Genomic DNA, 12,785 nt, shown 5'->3' on the forward strand with positions numbered 1-12,785 from the left:
CCTAGTGGGTGAGCAAATAGCTCTGTTAAAGACAAGGCAGGGTAGGAGGCATTTGGAGGCAGAGGAGATAGAGCAAGATCAAAAGCATTAGTGTTGACTAAAAACCTTTTTTTGTACTCTGCTCAGAAGCTTGTCTTTTAATATAATTCTGTGTTTCTATAAGCATTCTGCTTACAAAAATTCTCTCCTACCAGAAAACTTTTAAAGCAGAAAAAGGACATTGAAAAGCTCATACCAGGAAATTTGTTTTCCTTTTTTTTCTGTCTGTGGAAGAGACTGCCGTTTGCTCCCCAAACGTCCATGCCCCTCCCACCCATCTTCTTCCTTGCTAATAGAATCCTGTTTGTTTTTATTTATTTGCCTATTAGATATATTCCTAGCTAAAACATTCTACTGCCTAGCCTCTTGTAGATAGGAGTGGCCGATAAGTCTACTTGGAGGTTTGTATGTAAGTCTTCTTTGAAAACCACTTAAAAGGTTAACAACTAGCATGTACCTCTCTTGTTCCTATTTCTCCTCTTCTCCTTGACTGGAACCTGGGCATTGTGGCTGCCCATCTTCTGTCTTTGGGATGACCTTGAGGAGGAACAAGGCACAAGCAGCAGATGGAAGAGTTGCCTGGATCTCTGACTATTTTCTAGAACCACCATACCATCTCTGAACTGCTGTATTAGTTATTTATTGCTAACAAATTATCACAAATTTATCAGTTTAAAACAACACCCATTTATTACCTCACTGTTTCCTTGAGTCATCAGTCTGGGCGTGGCTTAACTGGGTCCTTTGCTCAAGGTCTCACAGGGTTGCAATCAATGTATCAGCCAGGCTGCATTCTCATCAGGAGGTTTGACAGGGGAAAGAATCTGCTTCCAAGCTCACTCTGGTTGTTGGAAGAATTCATTTCCTTGAAGTGGTATGACGGAAGTCTCCATTTCATACTAGCTGTTAGCCAGGGACTACTCTTAACCTCTACTTCACCACTGTGCCACGTGGCCACTTCTGTAGTTCACAACATGGCTGTTAGCTTCTTCAAGGCCAGCAGAAGAATCTCTGTCTTCAGGAAGGGCCCATTCCCTCTTTTAAGGGCTTTCACCTGATGAAGTCAAGTGACCCCCAGGGTAATCTCCCTTTTGATTAACTCAAAAATCAACTGATTTGGGACCTTAATTACCTCTACAAAGTTCTTTCACCTTTGCCACATACTGTAACCTAATCATAGGAGTGATCACCCATCTTCAAAGGTCCTGTCCACACTCAAAAGGCATGTATATCAGGAGGTAAGAATGGTGGGGGCCACCTTAGAATTCTGCCTACCACAACTGTCTACCATGGGCTTCCTTTACATTCAGAGGATAAACTCCTCATTTCTTTCGCCAAATAGACACATCTCGAATACTTGCAACAAAACAAAATTCCTAACTGTTACAATTTCTGGAAATGGAAAATATAAAAAGGAATAATTGAGTAAAAAAAATTTCAAAATTAAGACAAAAACATGTTTGCAAATTAAAAAAAAAAGAGTCAATGTGAAAGCACTCTTTCAAACACCCTAATATCTCTTCATTCCCTAAGGATAGATACTATTAGTCACGGTCCTTCTTCTGTGCATTTACACACACCCCCCCCATGTATGTATACTATATATATAATAAAACATGTAGCTATGTATTTATACATATGTACACATCTATATTGATTAAAAATTCAATTATACAATGCATAATATTGTAAAATTTGTATGTATGTTAATGCCTTCCATCCAAAGACCTTCAGGAATTCACTGTACTTGAACAAGTTGAGTTTATTGTTCATTGCAGCAAGAGAGACTGCACACATGGAGAACTGTGGAGTGTTTTAGTAAAAGGATGTTAGAAAGGATTTAGAGGATTTGTGTTTTGGTTGGGTGATTTTGGAGAGGGTTCAAGGAAGTGGGGATTTGCTCACTCTGCATTGGATGCTATTGGAAAGTGGGGATAATTCTATGATAGGCATCTTAATAAATTTTTTCTAGAAGGAAAGAAAACTAGAAGGAAAATAAATCAGTAATTGGTAAAAGAAGCAACACTCACTTTAATTAGCCTGGAGTTGTTTGATATTTCTGTGGTTTGCACAGTGACCTGGCTTTTGCCTTGTGCTTAGACAAAATTGTAAAGCAGCACAACCAGAGGCGCTCACACCTAGAATATACAGCTATGTACTGCGGGGCTTTGGGGAGAAGAAGAAGAAGAAAAAAAACGGCAACAGATGTTAGCTCAGGTGCCAATCTTAAAAAAGAAAACATTGTGAAGTGGTCTTGTTCTTCACAGTCACAGAGAAACCTTGCTTCATGCTGATATTCTGAGAGATTGTTTTGGTGGGTCCAACAGGAGAACACTGAGCCTTGGCTGTGAGGGTCAGGCCAGCTCCTAACAACTAGGAATATGAAGGCCCAGTGTAAGCATCCGACCAAGTTCCTGGATGTCAGGGGCTGCTTTTCTCATTAACCCAGAGAATCTGTCGAGTGAGAGAAAAAGAAAGATACAAATGAGGTGATACATTACATTGAATTGGGGATAGAACATTTAAAAACTGTCCATTACACATGTACTTATATATGTAGGAACAAAATGTAGTCGATAATTCTAGACTTTATTCAAGACATTTCAATGTTGTTTGAGAATGTCCTATGTTGGTAAGATACACACACATACACCCCCTGCACACACACACACATACATACATATATAAAATATATGTTTTATACATGTATCAAATATATATATATATACTTTTTAAGAGAAAGCATTACTCTAAAGATATCTATAGATGTGTTTATAGTATTACATATATATATATATTTAAGATAAAGCATTATTAACTATCACATCCCGAATGAGTATATTAGTTGGAACTTGTAGGATTTATCTTGATTGGTCTTTGTTTCAAAGTTGTATAAAATAAACAACTAGCTGCTGCTGCTAATATCAACAACATTTTCTAAAAATATGTTGAGTATGTTGTGTTCTTCTAAATATTTATCGTTTTTAATAATCTCAATAAGCTATATTTTGGGAAACTTTTTGGGTGGGCAAATAAATATTTCCAACTGGAATAAAATGAAGAACAGTTCAACTCTCCTCTAGCATTTACAGAGATTCCCTTCTTATCTAGTAATCCAATGTCTTTCGTCTAAAATAGATCTAGTCTATAATGATTTTCTCTCTGAGCTTGGAGTAAGGGAGATTCTACCCAAGCAAGCAGCCTGATTTCTCATCTTTCTATTAGAGAAAGAGTCTCTTTCCAAATTCATTCTGCAGTTGCAACTGGAATAATGTGCATTCCTCATATTTCTAGTCTTTCGGGTAAGCTTTATAAGCCTTGTCTACAAAGTAATTACAGTCTTTTGGAAGAAAATGAGGACTGCTTGTCTCAATTAGTTAGGATAACTTGTAATTTCTTGGGGAAAAAAGTAAGAAAATGAAAGTTATCTCTGAGTGCTTGGGTTGAATTTCAGCATTCAAAGGATGAAATCTTCCACAAATCTTTCCATTTAACGTTGTTGAAAAAGGTGAAATGTAAGCACAGTACCACACCTCCTTTCCTTTTCGTAACTCCTGGATAGGTGCCATAGAATATGCGTTCACATAGAATCCTTGCTTGAGATGAGTAAGCATTAATCATCGATTAGCTTTGCAGCCAAAAGGGCATCAAATGCATTACTCAGTTTCCTGGTCCTTGTTCCTGCCAGCTGTTCTATCCACTTGCCTCCCACAGTCTGTAAACTGAAATGCTGCTTCATTTCAGTATCACCTGGTGAATCCAAGGAAAAGGGAATGGGCAGTGTACTGCCTCATGAGAAGGCAGAATGATGAAGCAAGTTGATCTTTAGCACCTTCCACTTGTTATGGTACTGTTGCCGAGATGTCCGAGGAGCCACCCTGCCAAACTCTTAAACTCTATGGGGGTCATTTGGATGCCCATGCTGGTCCTGATTGAGCTCAAGTGTCCAACCTCATGATCTGGACTATCATACAGTAAGGCACAGTCTCCTCCTCCCGCTTTGTCTATTCTAAATTTGTTCCCTACTCCTATTTGGTCATTGAAGTACCCTCATTGCTCTCGGCTGATGCCTCTGGTGGATTCAGGCAGTCCCACATCAGCTGAAGTTTGGTTAGTTTTCAAGCACCAACCCAGAAAAAGCATTTGAAGGTATATGCTTCAGATTTCATAAAGGCTTGTGTGTAAAATCTACTCATAGAGAAGGTAAAGTGTAAGTCTTTGTTGCAAGAGATAATAAGACAAGTAAATGTAATTTTCTTTTCCTACTACCTGCAGTACATACCTCTACTATTAAAGATTATATTTTAATATCACAAGTTTGATGTGAAAAAAATAAGGTAATTGATGTGAAAATAATTTGTAAATATAAAGCGGATTGGTTCTATTGGCACTTTAGTTACAGCAATAATGATACCATTACTATTATCATTATTATTATTACTATAGTTATCATTAATGGTGGTAGTGATAGTAGGAGCATTAGGAAGGGTATAGTAGATGTGTTCCTGTTCAAATGACAAAAGACTTAAGAATGAGAAATACAATAAGAATTTAATTGCTAGTTAATAATTCACTGATGATTATATTTTTTCTAGCTATATAGAAATATATAGCTTTACTATTTTCTTAGAGATGCCAGGGAAGTATTTTACATATTATCTATGTGTATATATATATGCAGCATGCAAATAAATACTAATATGAACACATATTCATTAATGTGGTGCATAAATTTTAGAAGTACCATCCATGATGTAATGTGTAATATAATATCACAACATTATAACGTAGACTCCACACGTATGATAATATAGCACACATCAACTTAAAGAAGAGCTAATACCTCATGCCAAAGACAGACCAATTATCATACCTATTAATTAGAGTTCCATCTTTAGTTTTCTGCAAAGTATAAAGAATTATTACAATATAGTGTAAACATGTGAATTTGACCTTGAAAATGCAAGTATTCACACGTACTTGTGTACTTCAAGCACATTATGTTTTACTAACAAGGACCAGTAAGTCTAATGAAGGCAGCTCAGGATAGTTCAAACAAGCGATTAGTGCAGATGATGTGAGAATAAATCTTTTCTGTTCTTCATATGCCTTTAGAAGCAAGAACCTACTTTATAGCTCAATGCAAGTGCTAAAACTATAATCTTAACGTGCACATTTACTTAGTTTTATATTTTCACATCCTTTGATTTGAGGCATCTTAAAAATATGCATTATCTAGAGTTTGAAGCCTGTTCTAGTATCTTTGTTTCAGTGAGAATGTAGCAGTGACACTATTGTGTCTCTATATGTAAGACTCTTTATGGCATTTCCAGGAGCAGTCGTGTATTGAGTCATCCAAAGTCCTCTGTTCTCCTTTGTGACACTCATCCTTGAGTAAGGTGGGCAGAGGGTGTAGCATTAAAGGTCGAGGTAGAATCTGTAGCAAAATCGTAATGGAAAACAATTTTAATTGATGTGAGAAATCTCAAGCCCACTTAGTGCAGAACTTTTGCTTTATTTCCCAGAATCTTTAATCATCTGCCTGTGTAGCATAAATTGATCTGTAGAGTTTGATATTTGCTAGATGGAGAAAGAATTTCAAGGTTTGCATGAAATTCAGTTATTTAACCAGTTTGAAGCTAGCCCTGGTGATCGGGTGGTTAAAATTCGGCTCTCTCACAGCCATGGCCCTGGTTCGTTTTTGATCAGGGAACCACACCACTTGTCTGTCGGTTGTCATTCTGTGGCAGCTGAATGTTGCTGTGAGGCTGAAAGCTGTGCCACCGGTATTTGAAGTACCAGCAGGGTCACCCATGGTGGACAGGTTTCCAGACTAGGAAGAAGGACCTGGCCACCCACTTCAGAAAAACTTGGCCATGAAGACCCTATTAATAGCAGCGGAGCATTGTCTGATAGAGCACCGGAAGGTGAGAGGATGGCGAAAAAAGACCACGCAAGGTTCCACTCTGCTGTATGCAGGGCTGCTAGGAGTCTGAATCCACTCAATGGCACTGACAACAAAACCAATTTGAGGGGACAGGTAGAGAGTTTTAAAGATTATGCTATCTTAGTACTTTACCTAATTTATCTAATTCAATGAAGTGTGGATGTTTGTGATTTAAGAATCTACAGAGGAAAGTTGCTTCTGTTGGCAACTTTGATCCAGCTCTTACATAGTTATAATTAAGTTGATCTATCTATATATTCAATATAAAAGAGCCAGATGTAAAGTGATGAGTGCATTTTGGATATCAGTCATTTTGTGTATTTATTTTCCGTATTATAGCAAACCTCCAGAGGATTGACTAAATATTTTTGATCAATCCAGATATTTGGCATTGCATTGATATAGTTTCCAAAAAGCAGCCTTGGTAACAGTTTTGATAGACTATAAACAAAATAAATGTGCTTCTGATGGGCAAATATATTTTTAAAATGAAATTCTATTTACTATTTATTTATTCCTGTAATAATCTGTTATATCTGATTGACCTTCAACATTGAAGTTAATTGTATTACTTCATGAAAAGTGTCTCTCTGTATTCTTCTTTCTGCCTGTGCGAATTAGTTAAAAAGTGCCTGACACATTTTTTCTCTTTGAAGGTATGTTTTGTAACATTTTTTATAAATGTTACTTTTTGTATGTAAATATGAATAATCGCCATAAATGTGGTGTTTTATTTTTAATAGGGGAGGGTTCAGTTTTCCTAAAGTGGGGGCACATATGTTATAACTCAATTCAAAAGATCAACAAATTAAAAATTTAATTACTGGTAGACGATTTTACTGTCTTAAACTTTCTTAGCTTGGTATTCTTTCAGAGCTCATCAAGGAAAATTTAAGACAGTTAACTGAGCCTTAAATGAATACAGTAGCTGTGAAAAAGACATTCTGTGTTGAATCAGATAGTGTAGAGGCAGGAAAGAGATGGCACACTCAAAGGACTTGACTGGAGAATGACTGTGAAGGGACTGTTTATGGAAGTGTGGCCAGGGTGTAGGAAACCAACAGGGATAGTGAAGCCTTGGGACTAGCAGCAGTGGGGAGTTGTTACCATCCCCGGGCTAGGATCCTGGAAGCTGTGGAAGGGAGGATGCCTCTTATGAGTGGAGTCTGTCAGGAGACAGCATCAAATGCCAAAACTGCAGTGATCTGTGGGTCGCACAGGGGTGAATACTGTAACCTCTCTCCTCCAACCTTCTCATTGCCTGCCGGTGCCTCCATTCATTGATCTCAGCTAGGAGCCAAATGTTAGCCTGCTGTGGCACAGTCCAAGGCCAGGAAGGACGGAAAGACCAGGAAGATGGACTCTGGGGAGTCAGAGAGAAACAATTAGCACAGACCCTGTGTTAGTTTCTTATTTCTGCTATAACAAATTAACATAGATTTAGTGGCTGAAAATAACACAAATTTATGATCTTACAGTTCTGAAGGTCAAAGGTCCTAAATTGAAGGTGCCTGCAAGGCTACTTTCCTTCTGAAGGCTCTAGGGGACAATCTATTTCTTTGCCCTTTCCAGCTTCTGGAGCCTACACACTTTCTTTGACTCATGACCCCTTCCTCAAATCACTTCAGCCTCTGCTTCCATCATCATATGTCCTCTCACTCGGACCCTCTTGCCTCCGTCTCCTAAGGAAGCTGTGGTTACATTGCGCCCACTCAGATAATACCTAATAATCTCTTCAATTCAAAAGCCTTAGCTTAATCCCATCAACAAAGTCCCTTTTGCCATGTAAGGTAACATATTCACAGGCTATAAGGATTAGGACATGGGCATCTTTGGGGAGCTATTTTTCTATCTGCAGACCACAGACCCCAACTAGCTATAAATATAGAAGAAGTTGATGTCTCTCCTATAAGGAGATTAAAACTAGAGACTATGTTGACACATTGTACAAGTAAAAAAGAATTGCATTTTATAATTTGAAAAGCGTCTTTTTGAAGAATTCAAAAAATATTAATGTTCCATTTAACGTTAACGTTGTATATATTTAGGCCTTTAGGTTTTGAATATCTTCTAAATTTTCAACTTCCCAAGTTACCCTCTCCACATCTCATGGCATAAATACTTTGACCTATATCATTAGAAAATTGACTTGGAAAAATAATAATTGCTAAGGTTTATTGACTTGTTATGATTTTCTAGCCATGTCATATATTACTTCCACAATATATCCATAAAGACGATAGTATTATGAGCTATATTTTAGAGATGATGAAACAGAAGCATAGGTTAAGTAATATGTCTCAGATAATATAACTAATAAGTGGATGTGTTGGTTATCATTTTCCATTTGCTTCCCCAGATCAATTTTCCACTCTTCTCTGTCCTGCTCTGGGAGGCTGGACTAGTCAAACTACATCCTCCAGGGTCTCTTCTCCCCTGGCTTCTGGTTGGCTTCCACTAAAGGGAGATCTCAGCAGGAGTCTTAAGGGTGAAAGAAGAGAGAAGTGTTGTTATTTTTCCCTATCCTGGTGCCTCTCCCTTCTCCCTTCCTGCCTTGCTACAGAGGGTCTGCTTCCCCATGTAGCTATCACTCCTGTTGGGTGCTCTTTCCACTCCTACCAAATTCTGCTAATACTCTTTCTTGAGCGCTTGGGGAGAGTAATAGCTTTCGATTTTTGCTACTCCCCGGGTTCTTTACCATCCCTGTTGTTTCTTTCAACTTACCCACACCTCTGCAAATCATCTCTTCATTAAATGATTTTTATTTAAACCCCTCCGAATGTGCCATCTTTTTTCCTTCCTTTGGAAGTTAGGTGCGACTTGATTACAAAGATATTTGACTTAGAAATTGAGCTATCAATCATTTGGATATATTGACTTCAACAAAAATACATTCCTCAAGAAAATGAATTTATAACTTGAAATAAATTAGTTGCATTTGCTCAATTGCTTATATACTTGTTTATAGTTATTAATTTAAAAACAATGACTAACTCACTAAATTAAGCCAGTTTATTAATTTTCAAATGTGGACATAGCACACCTTATGTTGGGTGTAATGAGTCTATTAGGTGGTTAATCTATCTGTAAATATAAGGCCAGTTCACCTTTGTTATTTTCATACCATCAGCAGGCATTGTTCATAGCATCTTCTGTCATGCTCAGATTTCATGTTTTGCGGTGAGTTTGGGTTCTGTTCATTAACACTGGAAACTCATCAAGTTCTCTTCAGAAAAGGCAACTCTTACCCCTGCAATATGCAATGTGTTTCTGTTGTTTTATAGATTTCCTTTCACTACTTCCTAAGTGATGCCAATGTCTGTTTCCTTGACAACAAGGTAGGATAAGCGCTGAGATGACACTGAGTGCATGTCAGATGTATTCATAAAGTGAGTTGTAGTTGTTCAGAGGAAATATATCAGAGCAACCCTGTCTCCTTTTGTGAGCAAAGATGCTAATGATGGAGCTTCACGTTGCCAATGATTTCCATGCAACTGAGGGGATAGGTACACCAGAAACTCAACACTGGCCTATTGTATTTTTGCAGTTGTTTACTACTAACTGTTCTCTTTTTTCCCAGCTATTCCTAAGTTACCCATACTGACCAACTAGTTTATAACTTGCAAGCTAGACCAACACTTCATCTATTCCTTTTCAGTTGTGGGATACAGTTAAGGGATAGCATGATGGCCTCTGGTGGTCTTTGCACCTAGACTATGTAATTCAAAATGTGTTATGACAGTTTAGTAATCATTCCGGGATCTAACAGCAGATTGATCAGAAGTCTCCCTTAGCAGTTTTTCCTGCAAGTCTAAATTACAACATCTATGTTGATAAACCTGTGATGTAACAAGATCCTAAAATGTCTATTGAATCATAAAAAACTATTAGGTTATTTTCATAGTCACCTGGATTTTAAATGTATATTGATGTATTTGAATTATTTGAAAATCAGTAATTAAAACATAGTACATATGGAATCTCTATTAAGGATAAGATGATTAATCAACATGTTTTTTTCCTGATCATGACAGATAACAGAGTTTACTCTGCTTGAGTAATGATCTTCCTGAAACTAAAACCTGGGATTTTTTGGTTAAAAATTAATCTATATATGTGATGTAATCTTTGGCTATGATTCTGGGATATGCACATTAAGGTTTATAACTTAGTTCTCTTTAGTGTTAAGATGTTTCCCTGGTATTTAAGGATGTTTTGAAATGTATATATCTACATTCATATTGGGTAAAAAATGAGAATCAGTCCAGAGAACTTATACTTTTCCACCAATTGAACACAATAATGATATTACTAAGTACACACAATATAATGGGAATTTCTTTCACAGACCTTGAAGGTTATGCCTGTTTTAGTCATTAACAAAAGCTTGTATCACACACAAAAATATCGAACTCACTTACTACTGTAGATATGACACACTGAGTGCCTTGGGGAGCAGACTTTGAAAGGGAAGATTAGCATGCAGGACGTTTATTAGGATGTTTTTTGGAAAAGGAAGGAAACAGGGTTGGGTAGAGGGATAATTGAGGCTGTGATGCAAATGCAACAAAGGCCTCAGCCAACCTCATGGGTAGCTCTAAGGCTGGCATGGGTCTTTATGGTTGTCTTCAGTTAAGGTGAGGGGTGCTAGCCTTTATAACCTTATATTTACTAGTCATTGGATGTGCTGCTCTGAGAGGAAGACAGCTGTCTTGCTCACTTAAGCTGGTGGTGATTCTGTGAGGGAGAACAGATATGAAAGCCTTCAACAAATTTCCTACTAGCTGAAGAGTCCTTTCTTCAGTTCTGAAGTGAGAGTTTGGGTCAGATAACACAGCATACCTGACAGTCCAACCCTTGAGCTACTTGGCTCCACTTGATTTATGGAAAGTTGAGAGCAACTCATTCAGGCCTCTGGTGGTCCTCTTTTCCTCAGGAAAACAGATAAGAGAAAGTTCAGTGTTTGATCTAAAGCCTCCGCCATAGCAGCTCATCTCAAGGCTGCAACTGATACTCAGCATCTCCCTCCTCTAAATTCTAGATTTGCCTCATCCTGGATTAGCAACTCTGCTGGGTCTAGATGGTTTTTAAGGTAGAGTGACCAAGACCCTCATCCCAGAGGGGTCCAAGCTCCCGTTTACTATGCTCTCTTGAGGCTGCTGCACATATCCTTGGATGTCCCAGTTGACACCTGGATGCCAAACATATTTCTTCCTGTCTCCATTGTATAATAGCAGTACTACCTCCTCTTGATGATCTAGGTTGATTACTCCTGCCAGGATGGCAAATTCTCTTCTTGCCTACTGGTACCCTGGCATGAGGAGTCTAGAGTGCCTAGGCAACAGCTTTAGCTTAAAGTTCAATGAGACTCTTCTGTGTTTCCTGGTGACAGAGTTGCAGAGATGGGAAGCAAAAATTCTCCAGGTGGGTCACTGAGAATGCTGATAAGCAGAGCCACTTTTCTATCATTTGGTTCCCAGAGACATATAGTCTATCTATTGGGGTTGTTGCACTCTACAATAGTCATTGATTTAGTGGGTGTACTGTGTCCTGGAGGATAACTCCCATCATTCTTGCAGAGTAACATCTCCAAGCTGGCACATTAGCTGTCCTTTTAATAGGTCATCACATGCACTATGAAGTCCTTTTAATAGGTTATTACATGCTCACATCAGCTACTGTGTATATGATATGTGACAGGACCAGTGGGCTTCATGATAATGTGTTCACTCTCGTACTGCCTTTGCTGTAAGTGGGCCCATAGGTCTGATGCAAAGTTGTAGGGAATGACGTGTCATTGTACCAAACATTGTGTAAATCGTTGAATGGTGGTGCTAGTTGAGACTCTGTGGACAATAAAGTTACACTCACGTTTGGACTATGTGTCAGTTACAAACACAATCTATCACTGCCCCCTCCCATAGTAGAAGAGATCAGATGTAATAGACTTGCCACCAAATACCTAACAAGTTTCCTCAACCGACAATGCCATATTAGGTGCTGTGCAGTGGTCTCTGTTGCCAGCAGGTTGGAATCTGCTGCAGCAGTAGCTGTATCAGCCTTGATGAGTGAGAACCCATGTTGTTTAACCCATGCTTAGTCACCATCCCTGCCACTACAGCTACTCCATTTATGTGTCCATTGTATCAGCACTGTGGTGGTTAATGATGGATTTAGATTGATGTCAACTGGCTGAATTGTCCAATTTATCTGGTTGTTTAGTGTCTTTTCCATGGTGGATGTTCTCAGGATCAACACTTGAGGCAGAAGGAAATGAAGCAGCGTTGGGCCAAATAAGAAGCTGGGCTGTTGTACAGTCCCAACAAGGCCTCAGCTGAGCCTATGAGAGATTTGAAGCTTTAGTGGCCCTTCAGAGTTGCTCAGAGTTGGGAAAAGAGAGCTTGGCTTTTGTAACACTGTCTCAACCAGTCATCGGCTGTGGGCTGCCCTAGGAAGTGACGCATGATCTTGGACAAAGTGACCCTTCAGTCCCTTTCTCCAGGGTAACTATATGATGGAGAAAGAAAACTTTGACTAAGGAGAACTTGAGACTTTAGGAGAATCTCTTTCCACCAAAGTCAATCTTTTAACACAAGTCCCAAATCAATCTGGATTATGTATCCCAATAATTTTTAGGTATATGAGAATGGGACCTCCTCCACTGAGGACTGGGATCTGACTTAGCAGGACTGAGACGTATGCTGTCAAATAGACAACCTTTGGCAATCGGGTCCATTTGAAAAGTTCCTGACTGCCAGCAGTAAAATAACAGAGCATTGGTTTCCTGCAAGTGGAGACT

The sequence above is a fragment of the Equus przewalskii genome, chromosome 20, assembly GCF_037783145.1.
Source record: "Equus przewalskii isolate Varuska chromosome 20, EquPr2, whole genome shotgun sequence".
Classification (NCBI taxonomy): domain Eukaryota; kingdom Metazoa; phylum Chordata; class Mammalia; order Perissodactyla; family Equidae; genus Equus; species Equus przewalskii.